Genomic DNA, 16,515 nt, shown 5'->3' on the forward strand with positions numbered 1-16,515 from the left:
AGTGAAACATTGCTTTTATGTAGCTCATCTTTAAAAAGTGATATTCTTTCTCTGTAGGGCTGAGCCTGATCTTCATATCTGTCTTTGTGATCCTTATAGTGATGCACTAATGAAGCCACTTCCTGCAGTCTTATCCACTCCACTGTCATCAGTGTAACGCGTTACGTAATCATATTACTTTTCTGGAGTAACGAGTAAAGTAGCGCGTTACTTTATAAATTTGCACATTAATATCCAAGTTACTTTTTGAAAAAAGTAACGCGAGTTACTTTTCAGTTAAATTATCTTGCATAAAAAAATAAATACTGAATTAAAATGAACGTAGTCACGTAGAATCGCGCACTCATACATAGAGCCGCGGGAACAGAAGCTGGTCAGAAGCGGAGATGGCAAACCAGAGCATTACATTACTGTGATGGAAGTATTCTTATTATTTTTTAATAGTCGAGGAAAAGGAGAAGGGAATAATGGTTAAGTGTAGATTATGTGTTGGTGAAAAGCTCTTGTCAACTGCAAAAAATACCACTTAAAAAAAAAAAAAAAAAAAAAAAAAATGCATGCAAAGCACAGCACTACAGATGTGTGTGTGTGTGTGTGTGTGTGTGTGTGTGTGTGTGTGTGTGTGTGTGTGTGTGTGTGTGTATAATGTTGAATATATGGAAATGGAGACAGAAATATAGAAAACTTTTGCCGACTTTGCAGATCTTTAGACTGCTCAGAATAAAAGTTTTTTGTGGGAGACACATGTACGATGCCATCGGAGATAGAGAGCAAATTCACAGCACATTTGCTCTTTGTGGAAAGATAAACTGCCACGGTCACTGATAAAAGCGCGAACTTTGTAAAAGCGTTCAGAATGTTTCAATCTGATGATGAAGCAGAGAATGATGTAGACGAGGACGAGGTCATATTTACGGAATTGCACGAAGTTTTATGAGATGACGGCGAAAGGTATGTTCTCCCTCCACATCACCGGTGTGCAGCCCACACCCTTAACCTTATATACACGAACGATAGTTACATTACTGACGGCGAAAGCAGATTGAAAGCAGTGTACAGAAGTGCGACTGGAAAGTGTTCAGCCTTGTGGTCAAAAGTTAGTCGATCATCTTATTGTTCTCTAAGAAGTTATTAAGCATTTTAAATGTTTAAGACATGTCTTTTGCCCTAATATAACTTATTTCTTAATGGCAACTATATTACACCTGTTACACCTGTAAGGCGTGAAAGAGATACAAGTAACACAAAAGTAACGCAAAAGTAATATAACGCATTTCTTTCCATAAAAAGTAACTAAGTAAAGTAATTAGTAAATTTTTTGGGGAGTAACGCAATATTGTAATGCATTACTTTTAAAAGTAACGTTGCCCAACACTGACTGTCATGTCCACAGCATTGGTAGTGGGTTTGATAAAACAGGGCAAAACCAGATCTTCACCAGCTACAACAACAAGAAGAGCTGCTAAATCAACCACCTGTAATTGTCCTGTGTTTTCAGAAAGGAACGAACACTGTGCATCATTATTTATTTTTTCTGTCTGTAACAATACTGAGATTATTTAATTGTGGGGGAGGAGAAGGAGCGAAGGAATAGAAGGAGCTCATCTACACTCTTAATCTAAACACAAAGAAGAAACTGAAACACATGATAACAGTTATTACATCATCAAACATTTTTAATATCTGCAGTCTGATTACAGCCTCAGAAGCACTTTGCTTACAAATTTAGTGGTAAAAAGGCTAAAAGTGGAATGCGAGCGTCCATATATTTATGCTTTTAGATGTGACTAAGGTTATGCAGTGATTTTCATTACAGAATTATGCCTGTTTTTAATACAAGGCTGCCCAAGAGCCTAAAGATCATGGACATGCTTTAATTTTTATTCTTGTCTCTTGTGCACATATTTCTTCAGATTCTTTGAATCTTTTTATAATGTACTGTAGATGATGTGAGTTTCAAAGTCTTTGTAATCTTATGTTGAGGAACATTATTTTGAATGGTTTTACAATTTGTTTTTCACAAATTGGTGAATCTCTGCCCATCGTCTAAAAGACTCTGATACTCTTTATATCAGTGGCGGGCCGTCAGGGCCAGCAAAGCCTTCTCTGCTGGCTTAAACACTATCAGAAGCACTGACCTACATTTACAATCTAAATTCTAATATTTGTTCTAAGAAATTGTATTAATTTATTCCAAACAGTTTATTCTCTTCGTTTCATAGTGTTTCTCTTGGCTGCACTGCTTCCTGTACGTGTATGTGGATGTTAGATTTCTTTTGTTCAGATTTCAGCCTCCATGTGCTGCCATGTCAATCTAATCTGCCTAGGGCCCTCAAAGTCTGTACTGCTGGCCTTTATACCTTGGTCTCTATTAGAATTGTGTCTGTTTCTTTAACCAATTAGATTTCAAATTTGCCTATTTATTAAACCAGTGAATGAAAAGCAGAGGATCGACTGCTCCAGACCACAATGCTTTTGATGCAAAATGGGATTCACACCCATGATACTATTGTAAAATATTCAAACAAACCCAAAGATTGTTATTATTTTTTTGCAGTTACTTTAAATATTTGTTGAAATGACCAGGACAATGGGATAACAGCCAAAGAATCATTGTAGTAGCAAAAGCACAGTCATCTCTTTTATTCATCAGTGCATAGAGTACATTTATAGATTGACACAGACATTAAATATTTAATTATCTGCAAAACAGCTTGAACTCTTCTTGTGGTTTACTAGCACAGTTTATTTTAAGGAACTCAGCTGGTAGGTCGTTATAAACATCTTGCAGAACTATTCACAGATCTTCTGTGGATGTACTGTAGGCTGCCTCAAATCCCTGCCAAAACTTCATGCATCCTTGAAAGCACAATCTGAACATCCACCTGATTCCATAGTTTTTATTCCAATCTCAGCATTTTCCTGGGATGTGAAGGAGTTGTGTAAGGTGGGATATTTTTAGTTCAGACCCCACCTATCAATTGTTACCTCTGTGAATGACAAAAGCAATAGTAGATTTGCTTCAAACAGACTGAACTCTCTGTCAAGCTTCTCTTGAGCGAAACTGCTTAAAATCTTTGGTGAATGTAATCTCATTTAATGTTTGTAAAAAAAAAAAAAAACTACCGGTTGCGTTCACTATAAAAGCTCACGATTGAAACACTTGCGCTTCTACATTGAGGCACACACATACACGGAGCACCTGGCGGGAACCAATCAGTATCCAGAACCTGTGACCATGTGATCTTCCCCACCCTCACTAAGACTATTATTTAATTAATCTGGAAGCAGAGATGGATGCTAAAGTCGCAGAGGAATAATAAGTATGTTTCATTGCGGATTAGAAAAGGTGTTGTGCGTGAATGCGAAAGTAAGTTGCAATTCCCAATTATATGTTAAACGGGAACGTGTTCGCTTTGTAAGCGAACGAGTTGTTATGCCCATACATACAGTATATACACATGTATGTGTGTATTTTCCAAACACGTGCCAGTGTGACACCAGATTCTGTGACCATCGTATGTTGTGGCCAAAGAGGGCGCTGTTGCCTAAATGCAGCTTAAAATAGATCGTCTAGATCAGCGGTCACCAACCTTTTTTGCGCCACGGACTGGTTTAATGTCAGACAATATTTTCACGGACCGGCATTTAAGGTGTGGTGGATAAATACAACAAAATAAAATGATACGACCGGCTGGTATTTTCTAAATATAATAATAAACGTGAAACCTTTTTTTGGTCATTTTGCTAGCTAGGGCGTTTAAATTTAGCGGTAATGTATTATGTGTTCCCGGCCGAAGCAGCCCCTTTAAGAAGGTAAGACATGTGACCGAGGCATCATGACATGCATCAAGAGTGAGTCATAGACATAGATGTGGCGGAGAGCATCTTTAATTTTGTTGTCAGAAATGTGGTCAGATGCGAATGCTTTGGACTGTTAATTGTATATATTTTTTATTTTATTCATTATTTTAACATTGTGTATGAAAGTGTGTGTGTGTGTGTGTGTGTGTGTGTGTGTGTGTGTGTGTGTGTGTGTGTGTGTGTGTGTGTGTGTGACTTACAACAATTAGATTATTATTATTCCAAATAGAGGAATTTGGAAAACATATAAATTATTATTATTCGGTAATAAAGTGCTGAATAAAATACTGGAATTCGTTTTTGTTCTCCATATTCATTCTAGTGATGCCTAACACACACTCTCTCTCTTTTATATTCTGAAAAGTGAACTGTAACAGACTTACCACAGGGTCGCTATATTTGATAGGGCACAAATACAGGATATCAAAATCCGTTACCTCCCTCTATTTCACATGCAATGACTTTAAAGTTCTCCATATTCACTCTGGTGATGACTAAAATTCTCTCTGTATTATATCCTGAAAAATATTTGGGAATAGAGGGAGGTAACGGATTTTGACATCCTGTAATAATGCCTTATCAAATTTGGTGACCTTGCTGTAAGTTTGTTCCTGTTGACATGAGACCCAAATATTTTTCAGGATGTAAAAGAGAGAGAGAGTGTTAGGCATCACTGGAATGAATATGGAGAACAATAACGAATTCTAGTATTTTATTCAGCACATACTTTCATACACAATGGTAACATAATGAATAAAACCAAAAAATATATACAATTAACAGTCTAAAGCATCCGCATCTGAACACATTTTATTAGCCTTAATTAATAAATAACATTCACCGTGTTAAAAAAAAATGAGTACTGTAAATGAGTCTTTTATGAACAGTTCATGGCGCGTTCAAGGTAGCGTGCACGGCGCTAGGCGCGTTCTCGCAACAACATTTATTGAACACTGGACGCCGATGTTTGCATTTATGCTGTTTGCGTAGCAAACTTCTCTAGACGATCTATTTTAAGCTGCATTTTAGCAACAGCACCCTCTATGGTCACAACATATGATGGTCACAGAATCTATATGAGAATTATTATGTATGCTTATAGCTGGGTCACTATTACCCTTTTATAGAGGACCACATCCTTATTCAGATACAACCATCTGCACCATCTGATAATTATTCTGCATAACAATTCATTATATTTAAGTGGTGAAAATGAATGGGTTATTACCTGTAAGCAAGTGAGTCTTAGTTCTGTCTCTAACCGGACAGCCTCTGGTGTTTCAGCATCCTGAGTCAGCAAACTATTCCATATGGGTGAAGAGCTACTAAAAGCCAAACATTTTTTTAATGTCCTTCTTCTGTCTTCTGCACTCATCCTCTGCCTACTGTTCTTACACCTCCTCTTCCCTCTTTCTCCTCTTCCTATTGCCTGTCCTTTGCATTTCTATCTCTTCTTCATTCCTTCTTTATTATTCCTCTTCCTTTCTCATCTACTCAAACCCCTCCTATTAACGTGTGGACAATTAAGTACTTTGCGAGTTAGAGACCCATTTATGTTCACACTTCCTGGTTTCTTGGTTTTCATCTCGCTTCACTTTGTTTATTGTTGTTCACTAATACATTAGCCTGGATTACTTACATGACTTATTTTGTTTGTTGTGTTTAGAGAAAAGGTAAACACATGTAATCACTGTCAAACCATTGCAAATTAACAAATAAAAAAAAAAATCAAGTTTAGACCACAGTCTTAATTGTTTTTGAGGATGTTGACCTCAGTTTGCAGAAAAGTGAGATATATTGCAGGATATGGATAAAAGATTCTTGTATTTGGGAATCTCTGTGTGGAAAATTAGGTACAATAAGATCAAATTACATTGTTTAAATACAATTGAATAATAATATTGTACATTATCAGTACATTTCTACATTTGCAGAATGCAGAAATATATACATTTTATAATAAAAAGTATATATTTTATATTAAATTTGTTTATCAAATAGAATTTTTGCTTCTTTTCTTTTTGCTTTTTCAATCCTTTCTTTGTTGCTTGGTTCTTATATTGACATATTTATGAATGACATTTTCCCAAAACACTTTTAAGACTTAAGACGTTTGTGACAGGATGGATTCTTCAATTCTCGGATATTGATTTTATTTTATTTTAGCTAGTAAAAAGAACGTGAGTGTTATGAGACTATGAAGGACTTTACGAAAATTCGGCATTTTATTTATTCATCCATTAATTTTTCATTTATTATCATAATGTGCAAATTAGTTAAACCAAAAACTAAAACTGCAGAAGGACAGATAAACTTTAATGATACAATCCATACATGCATGCAAAACATCTTGAAGTAGAACAATGCTGGAAATATCACAGTATTTACAATTGTAACTACTATAATTAATCACTTCTTCCTCCATATTGTGGAGGATCTTTGGCAAGACATACATCTAATCGGATTATTTTCCCATAAATCAAGTGTTTTAACCTTCATGATTTCTGCTGATTACAGATACATACACAAATACACATACAGTGTCAGAGACTGAAATGTAATAAGTGGTTATGTAATTTAAGTGGTGGAGAAAATGTTAATGTTCAATAATAGTTCATTAAACTCAAGTGAAAGAGATGGCAAGTTGCCCTTTCCAAGATATAAGTGTCACTGATGCATCTGTCTAAGCTTTATATAGCACTTACTTTCTTTTAGAGTTTCAGAGAGAAATCAGTTAAACAGCATGCAAAGTAAACAATACAGAAACTGCAGTAACAGGGCTCCAGACTGTGACTTAAATGGTCGCATTTGCAACCAAAAATAATAATTAGTAAATAATATTTTTGCCTAGATCACCACCTGCGACCATTTAAATTTGCACGCTATGACCAATCTATAATCTGCGTGTTATGACTTTTTATGTGTGTGTTCTTTGAGGAATGGCCCGTCACATAATATGTTGACTTAACAGAGATGCAGGCGCCGCTTGAGTTAAAGCTCCAAAATAAACAGACAGTTAAAGCAATACTATTTCTCTGCCTGCTCTAAAGCAACACAGCGATAGTCAAAAGCATAAAATATGACATAATTTCACATAATGGTGAAAAACGTGGCACAGAAAACACCGTTAGCGCTCGAAGTGTATAATGCATGCAGCCTGCGTGCCGAAAAAGAATGGAAAGAGATAAAAAAAAAATTCCGCCTACATGATCACTTTAGTTCCCAGGCCATGCTGTAGAAAGATGGCAGATATACACACAGCAGGATGACTGGATGTACAGGTGCATCTCAATCAATTAGAATATCATTAAAAAGTTGATATATTTTAGTAATTCAATACAAAAAGTGAAACTGAAAAAATTCGAAAATTGTGAAAAAGTTTAATATTGGATACCCGTGGTGTTTAACTCTAATCAACTGATTAAATCGAAACACCAAAGGTTTCCTGAGCCTTTAAATGGTGTCTCAGTCTGGTTCAGGCTACACAATCATGGGGGAAGACTGCTGACTTGACAGTGGTCCAGAAGACAAGAGTGTGACACCACGGGTCTCCAATATTAAACTCTCACAATTTTCAAATTTTCTGAGATACTAAATTTTGGGTTTTCATTAGCTGTAAGCCAAAGTCATCAAAATTAAAAGAAATAAACACTTGAAATATATCAGTCTGTGTGTGAAGAATCTATATTATATACGAGTTTCACTTTTTGTATTGAATTACTGAAATAAATCAACTTTTTAATCATATTCTAATTTATTGAGATGCACCTGTAAGTGTTTTACATTTTTTAAAGTTCATTCTTGTGTGGCACTTTAAAATATAATTTGGTGATTGTTGTTTTTCTCATAGGAGCCAAAGGCTCCTTGAATTATTTATTTATTTTTTTTGTCTGGAGGCCTGATTAACAATTGTCTTGTCTAGAAATCTTATATGTCTTTAATTTGCTACGATCAGATAATGAGCACTTTACAACACTATCTAAATGCTAAAATAACCTTCAGTGTCTAACTGGTACATATTTTACTAGAAGTGCTGAATATAGGCAGATAAAACATAAGTTTAAATGTTATGGAATATAAAGTGGATATGTTTTTAGGAACATAAGTGATAATCGTTGACTATATATTCATATCTTTTTCTTTGTACCTAGGACTGAAGTATGGATAGTTTTCCAGTGAAAGACTGTTCAGTGAAAGAGTACATTAGGTATGAGAGCATGAGTTCACATCAGAAAAGGAGACTCACAATCCACAAACATCCCCACCTTCTCCACCTGCTCTCTCAGTGTGAGGGGGACAGGGAGATCAGCATGAGCCTTATGTCTGTTATTCCTCAGGTTACTTTGTTTTCATCAGTGGGCTGGGATGGAGGTACAGCTGAGAGAAACACACAGACACATTTTACATGCCTTTTTACTTTTCAGATTCAGTGTGTGTACAGTATGTGTGTTAGCTAGTTTGGAGTGTGTGTGTGTGTGTGTGTGTGTGTGTGTGTGTGTGTGTGTGTGTGTGTGTGTGTGTGTGTGTGTGTGTTTTGTGTGTGTGTGTGTGTGTGTGTGTGTAAAATGTGTAAGTTTGTGCATCATCTTTTACAACACACACACACACACACACACACACACACACACACACACACACACACACACACACACACACACACACACACACACACACACACCTACAAACACTGTATTAAATATTACAGAGACTCCTATTTAACTATGCTAAATATAAAACTTTAATATTTTACTTGCCTGCAACTTTCCTTTTTCCTTTTTTTTTATTATAATTATAAATAATAAAAAAAAATATATATATATATGTACTACTGACCAAAATGATAAACCAAATTAAACATTTGTGGAGGAAATAATTAATTGATCCCCTGCTGATCCTTACAAAGAAATGAACAGTCTAGAATTTAGGTAGGTTTATTTTAACAGAGAGACAGAATATCAAAAGAAAATCCAGAAAAAACATCAAAGAAAGGTTATAATTTGATTTGTATTATTACAAGTATCATTATATTTGATTATATTGTATTTGATCGAGTGAAATAAGCATATGATCCCGTACCAACCACAAGAATTTTGACTCTCACAGACCGAAATTAGTCCTGTCTCTTTAAGACAGTACTCCTAAAATCAACTTGTGTATAAAAGACACCAGTCACAGAATCAACCTCTTCCATTCAAACCTCTCAAAAGGATGTCAGAAACAAGATTGTAGACCTCTTTCTTTTTTGCAAAGATGAGAGGGATAAAATATATACCTGTGAGACTTATAGAGAAAAACTTGATGCTGTATTAAAAACAAAAGGTGCATCCACAAAAGATGATCAAAAGGTTGGGGTTCATACCACAGCATTGACAAGCATTGAGCAAACATGAAACTTGGCACTTTTTGAATAGTGGCTTCTTTCTTGACACCGTCCCACAGAGGCCAGCATTAAGACATGTGTATATCACAAATAAAAGCTGTTTCTAACTGTACTGAACTGAACTGAAAGGTTTTAAGTTATCAAAGTTTTCTATCTGGATTAAATAAAATCTGGATAGTTTTACTAACAACAAAAATAGATATAAATTCTATCCTCTGCATAATCCAAGTTTGGAGTGAGGAGTCTACAGTACTTTACACCTGCAGGGTTGTTTTGAAAATACAGACTGGGAGTTGTTTGCTCAGAACACAGATCTAAAGAAATATAGTTAATATGTTTGGGCCTACATATCCTTTTGCACTGATTCTATCTTAACCTCCAAGACCAAAAAGGTGTTCCTAAACCTAAACTAAAAACTAAAACAAGAGTAAGATGTCTGGTTGACTATTGCCCAGTCTCTCTGACACCAATTATTATGAAGTGCTTTAAGAGGCTTGTCCTTTTCCCACATCAAAGCCAACATCCCCACTGATCTGGCCAGCCACCAGTGTGCCTACCGTGGGAACTGATCGACAGAGGATGCAATCTCAATCGCACTCCACACAAGCCTGTCCCATTTGGAGCATTTTTTAGGATGTTATTCATAGATTTTTGCTCTGTGTTTAACACAATAGTGCCTGGTAAAACTGGTAAACAAGCTGAGCAACTTGGGATTAACCACCATGCTCTTTTCATGGATTCTGGACTTCTCACGAAAAGACCACAGAATGTCAGGGTGGGCAACCACACCTCGTCTATTCTCATCCTGAATACAGGAGCACCGCAGGGATGTGTCCTTAGTCCATCACTGTTCACACTATTGAAACATGACTGCAAACATATCCACTCCTCCGCTGATGACAACACAATAGTGGGACTGATCTCAGGAAATGATGAGACACACTGCAGAGAGGAGGTTCAAAATCTGGTTGAGTGGTGTGTGGATAGTGACCTGGTTCTGAACACCAATAAAACAAAGGAGATGGTTGTGGAGAACAGGAGAACCAGAAAAAACGACCGAGAACCAAGCTCCCCAACCTAGACATGGTTTATGCTAGCCGTCTACACATAAGAGCTAGCAACATAATCAAGGACTCAATTCATCCAGGACAGGGACAAAAGATACAGGACATTCAGGACACAAACAGAAACACAACACACACACACACACACACACACACACACACACACACACACACACACACACACACACACACACACACACACAGCTGCTAATAACTGAGACAGACATAACAAACCAAGCTGTCTGCCCCTCTTTCCCATATTGCTGCCTAACGCACCAATGACACTTAACACCCAGCCTACTATTATTTATTTATTTTTTTTTACAATTATTATTATTATTATTATTATTATTATTATTATTATTATTATTATTATTAGTAGTAGTAGTAGTAGTAGTAGTAGTAGTAGTAGTACTAGTAGTAGTAGTAAGCAGTTATTAGTATAACTTGTGCAATATTTAATTATTTCTGATAATCCTGTTTGCACTCCACTGTTTGCACCAAGTCCCACTGCACACACCTGTATATTAATTGTACTGTACATAGTCATATTATTACAATTTAGTGCAATTATATTTTGTTTATTCTTACATTTTGTTTTTACTCTTTCATTTTCTTTTTGTTGCTGGTCTCTGCGAGCTACCAAACTAATTTTGTTGTATCACTGCAATGTCAATAAATTCTCAAAGTCTAATCTGCACCTTCCTGTGACTCTTCACCATGTTAAAGTCAAAGATATCAATACAGTGTAACAACATTCCAGTTAGATTTGTGATTACATTTAAATACAGTGATACATTATGATTTAAAAACACTTCATTCTTACCTGATTTATCTTCCGATTGTTGAATCCCTGTTGATAACATAGATGAGTTAGTTTTAAATAAATAATAAAGTAGTAGGAAGTTCTAACTAAACTAAAAGTTTTAATAGATGGAATTTTCTTGGCAGTGCCTGGGTGGTGTGATGCAGCTTCCATTTCCTGATTATTAAACCTATTTTACTCACTCCAAATATTTGGATATTTTGTGCTATTTCAATAATCTATGTATTATGTTACAGGCCAGTAATCATTTACATAGAGAAAACCAGCAATTTAATGTACTTTGAGTAATATGTCTCGCTACTCATCTTACAAAACTCTACTAGTCTCTACTTGTACTTGATACTTGTGAATGGGCAGATCTGTATAAATGACCTAAACTACATAAAATCATGTAGGATGAATTCAAATAAACACTAGATGAAGCTGTAGATTCCAATCTCTGTACAAAGAGAATAAATTGATTGAGTGATAAAATCAACAAGGTCAAGTGTAATTACCACCTTCCTTCCTCTGATTCTGCTTCTCTGGCAACAGAAAATATAAAAGGCAGAATTGCCTTATTTATTTAAGTAAATATGGTATAAAATTTAAGCATGGCAAACCAAAATATAAAAAAAAATCTGGCTCATTTGTACAGGTACAGTATGTAATACATTCCAAATATCCCAAATAATTTTTGAGGACAAAAAAACCCCAAAAACAAAGCACTACAAAGTGAATATTATTGGTTGCTTTATTACCAGTAACCAAACTCTTTCTCAAGCCTTGCTGACATTTTTTATGAATTTTAAAACATGAATCCCTTATGTAAATGTAAAAAAATATAAAAGGTTAAAAGGTGCTGGCAATCATATGAACCACTGTCTGGGACATGCCTGATAAAGGTACAGATCTAATCCACCCAACATGTGTATTCTAAATGAATTGTAGTGTAGTGTAGACATCAACATCTGACCTTATCTGATCTCGGAAGGTAAGCATGTTCAGTTTTGTTTAAAAAAGCTGGTATCAAAGATTTCTGTCTGAACTGAATAATGTCTGTCTGGTTTAACTAACAACATTTTTTTAATCTTCAGCCAAATCTGCTCCTTCCTGCACCTTTTACTATGATAAAAGTCAAAAAGGTCAACACAGTGTAAACAACATTCCAGTAATATTTTTGATTGTGTTTGATTACAGTGATATATTATGATTAAAAAACACTTTATTCTTTCCTGCATTTTCCCCAGTTCTTTAATCTTTGAGGAAAAAAACATATGAAGTATCCATCGATTCATCTTCTCCCGCTTATCCGAGGCCGGGTCGCGGGGGCAGCAGTCTAAGCAAAGATGCCCAGACTTCCCTCTCCCTAGCCACTTCTTCCGGCTCTTCCGGGGGGACACCAAGGCGTTCCCAGGCCAGCCGGGAGACATAGTCTCTCCAGCGTGTCCTAGGTCTTCCCCCGGGGTCTCCTCCCAGTGGGACGCCCCCGGAATACCTTCCCAGGAAGGCGTCCAGGAGGCATCCGGAACAGATGCCCGAGCCACCTCAGCTGACCCCTCTCGATGTGGAGGAGCAGCGGATCTACTCTGAGCTCCTCCCGAGTGACTGAGCTTCTCACCCTATCTCTAAGAGATCGCCCAGCCACCCTGCGGAGAAAGCTCATTTCGGCCGCCTGTATCCGGGATCTTGTCCTTTCAGTCATGACCCAGAGCTCATGACCATAGGTGAGAGTAGGAACATAGATTGACCGGTAAATCGAGAGTTTCGCCTTGCAGCTCAGCTCTTTCTTCACCACGACAGACCGGTACATCGACCGCATTACTGCAGAAGCTGCACCGATCCGTCTGTCAATCTCCCGTTCCACCCTTCCCTCACTGGTGAACAAAACCCCAAGATACTTAAACTCCTCCACTTGTGGCAGGAACTCCCCACCAACCTGAAGTGGGCAAGCCACCCTTTTCCGACTGAGGACCATGGCCTCGGATTTGGAGGTGCTGATTCTCATCCCAGCCGCTTCACACTCGGCTGCAAACCGTCCCAGTGCATGCTGAAGGTCCTGGTCTGATGAAGCCAACACGACAACATAATCTGCAAAGAGCAAAGACGAAATCATGTCGTCACCAAACCGGACACCCTCTGGCCCCTGGCTGCGCCTAGAAATTCTGTCCTTAAAAATTATGAACAGAACCGGTGACAAAAGGCAGCCCTGCCGGAGTCCAACATGCCCCGGGAACAAGTCTGATTCACTGCCAGCAATGCGAACCAAGCTCCTGCTTCGGTCGTACAGGGACCGAACAGCCCTTAGTAAAGGGCCCCCGACCCCATACTCCCGGAGCACCCTCCACAGGCCGCCGCGAGGGACACAGTCGGATGCCTTTTCCAAATCCACAAAACACATGTGGACTGGTTGGGCAAACTCCCATCTCATCCACCCCCGGTGCCTTGCCACCGAGGAGTTTCTTTACTACCTCGGTGACTTCAGCTTGGGTGATGGACAAGTCCACCTCTGAGCCCTCAGCCTCTGCTTCCTCAATGGAAGACGTGACGGCGGGATTGAGGGAATCCTCGAAGTATTCTTTCCACCGTCCAACGACATCCCCAGTTGAGGTCAACAGCTCCCCACCTCTACTGTAAACATCATTGGTGGGGCACTGCTTTCCTGTCCTGAGGCGCCGGACGGTTTGCCAGAATCTCTTCGAGGTAGTCCTTCTCCATGGCCTCACCGAACTCCTCCCAGGCCCGAGTTTATGCCTCGACAACCACCCGGGCTGCAGTTCGCTTGGCCTGCCGGTACCCGTCAGCTGCCTCAGGAGTCCCACAAGCCAACCAGGCCCGATAGGACTCCTTCTTCAGCTTGACGGCATCCCTTACTTCCGGTTTCCACCACCGGGTTCGGGGATTGCCGCCTTGACAGGCACCGGAGACCTTACTGCCACAGCTCCGAGCGGCCGCTTCGATAATGGAGGTGGAGAACATGGTCCACTCGGACTCAATATCTCCGGCCTCCCTCGGGATCTGGTCAAAGCTCCGCCGAAGGTGGGAGTTAAAGATCTCTCTGACAGGAGACTCGGCCTAACGTTCCAGACCCTCACAGTACGCTTGGGTCTGCCGAGTCTGCAACAGCTCCGCCCCTCTCTTTACCCGAGTGTCCAAGACATACGGCCGCAGGTCAGATGAAACGACCACAAAGTCGATCATCGACCTACGGCTTAGGGTGTCCTGGTGCCACGTGCACTGATGGACACCCTTATGCTTGAACATGGTGTTCGTTATGGACAAACTGTAACTAGCACAGAAGTCCAATAACTGAACACCGCTCGGGTTCAGATCAGGGGGGCCGTTCCTCCCAATCACGCCCCTCCAGGTGTCACTGTCGCTGCCCACGTGAGCATTTAAGTCTCCTAGTAGAACGAGTCCCCAGTCGGAGCACTGTCCAGCACCCCTCCCAGAGACCCCAAGAAGGCCGGGTACTCTATACTGCCGTTTGGCCCGTAGGCACACACGACAGTGAGAGACCTATCCCCGACCCGTAGGCGCAGGGAAACGACCCTCTCATTCACCGGGGTAAACTCCAACACATGGCGGCTGAGCTGGGGGGCTATAAGCAAACCCACACCAGCCCGACGCCTTTCACCATGGGCAACTCCAGAGTGGTGAAGAGTCCATCCTCTCACGAGGACTGTGGTTCCAGAGCCCAGGCCGTGCGTAGAGGTGATCCCGACTATCTCTAGTCGGAACCTCTCAACCTCACGCACAATCTCAGGCTCCTTCCCCGCCAGCGAGGTGACATTCCACGTCCCTAGAGCTAGCTTCCGTGTCCAGGGATCGGGTTGTCGAGGCCCCCGCCTTCGACTGCTGCCCGATCCTGTCAGCACCGGCCCCTTACGGTCCCTCCTGCAGGTGGTGAGCCCACTGGAAGGCGGCCCCAAGTCGCTCCTTCGGGCTGAGCCCGGCCGGACCCTGTGGGGAAAGGCCCGGCCACTAGGCGCTCGCATACGAGCCCCAACCCCGGGCCTTGCTCCAGGATGGGGCCCTGGCTGCGCCATACCGGGCGACGTCAAGGTCCTTGATCTACCATTTCTCATAAGGGTTTTTGAACCGCTCTTAGTCTGACCCGTCGCCTAGGACCTGTTTGCCTTGGGAGACCCTACCAGGGGCATATAGCCCCGGACAACATAGCTCCTAGGGTCATTCGGGTACTCGAACCCCTCCACCACGTTAAGGTGGCAGTTCAAGAAGTAGTTTTTAATAAATAATTTTAAAAAAGGTGTATAAAGTGCTAACTAGCTTATGCATTTTTCATAATGTGCTTCCCAAGTGATAAATAATTTAAAGTTTCAGTGTCTTAAAATAAAACATTGATCACAAGGAAATTTTATCGCACCATTTGTAATTCAGTATTATGACGTAACTGGACAGGGATTTGAATACTTTTGTAATACGCTGTGTATTTCACAAATAAATGCTGTTTTTAACTGAACTGCACTGAAGGGTTTAACGGAAAATCTACTATCACAGGTTTTCATCTTGATTGATTGATTGTTAATAAAACATAAAATTGCTCTAAATTCTACCCTCGGTCTGATCTGCACCTTTCTGTGGAAAGGAAAAGCTGCTATTACAGGTTTCTATCTGAACTTAATAAAATCTGGCTAGTTTTATTAACAACAAAAATAGCTATAGAATTTACTCTCAGTTTTAGCTACACATTCCTGTGACTCCTCCCCATGTTAAAGTCAAAGATATCAATACAGTGTAACAGTGTGTACAGTGTGATTACATTTAATTACAGTGAAACATTATGATTTAAAAACACTTTATTCTTACCCAAGGAGTTTTGCAGTTTTTGAATCTCTGTTGAATAAAACATTAATAAGTTTTTAATAAATAAGAAAGACGTATGAAATGATAACTAAATTAAAATATAAAAGTAAACACATACAATCAGAATGCAGTTATGACATTTTATTTTATCTTTATGTTGTGTATTTTATAAATCTATATAACACACTACATAGAGTGGAACTAGATTTTACAGGTCAGTTATGACTTTCACAACACAAGCAATTTAAAGTTTTCTGACTGATGTGTTTGTTTCTCTTCTCTTCTTACAGAATCCTCCTTCTTTACTGCTCCCAGATAATAAGCAGATAAATGATTTTAGCTGCCTATAATTTGGTAGCATTAATTAGCTTGTACATAAGCACCATTCATTACAAACAAAGAGGTGAAAATGCAGAATATAAATGTATAGCATTTGCTTTAAAGGCAATACAAGTTCATATCACAATTTTCCAGATATTTGCAAAATAAAATAAAAGTTCAGGTGTAATTACCGTCTTTCAGTTTCTTTAGCTGTTCGTCTAAAAATAGATTATATTTATTGTTAATATAAATAA

General features: G+C 39.1%; 1 protein-coding gene and 1 long non-coding RNA gene across 2 annotated transcripts in view; both read right to left on the reverse strand.

The window, feature by feature from the left end:
- The window catches only part of LOC310726180 (butyrophilin subfamily 1 member A1-like), a 155,832-nt gene that overhangs the window by 83,247 nt on the left and 56,070 nt on the right, over positions 1-16,515 (reverse strand). The window lies entirely within an intron of this gene.
- Positions 7,659-15,972, reverse strand: LOC310726227. Its single transcript, XR_014533656.1, has 3 exons — positions 15,944-15,972; positions 11,135-11,161; positions 7,659-8,241 (listed from the first exon to the last, which is right to left on the reverse strand). It is a non-coding gene; the product is annotated as an uncharacterized lncRNA (long non-coding RNA).

This window comes from Silurus aristotelis (genome assembly GCF_946808225.1).
Source record: "Silurus aristotelis genome assembly, chromosome: 5".
NCBI lineage: Eukaryota > Metazoa > Chordata > Actinopteri > Siluriformes > Siluridae > Silurus > Silurus aristotelis.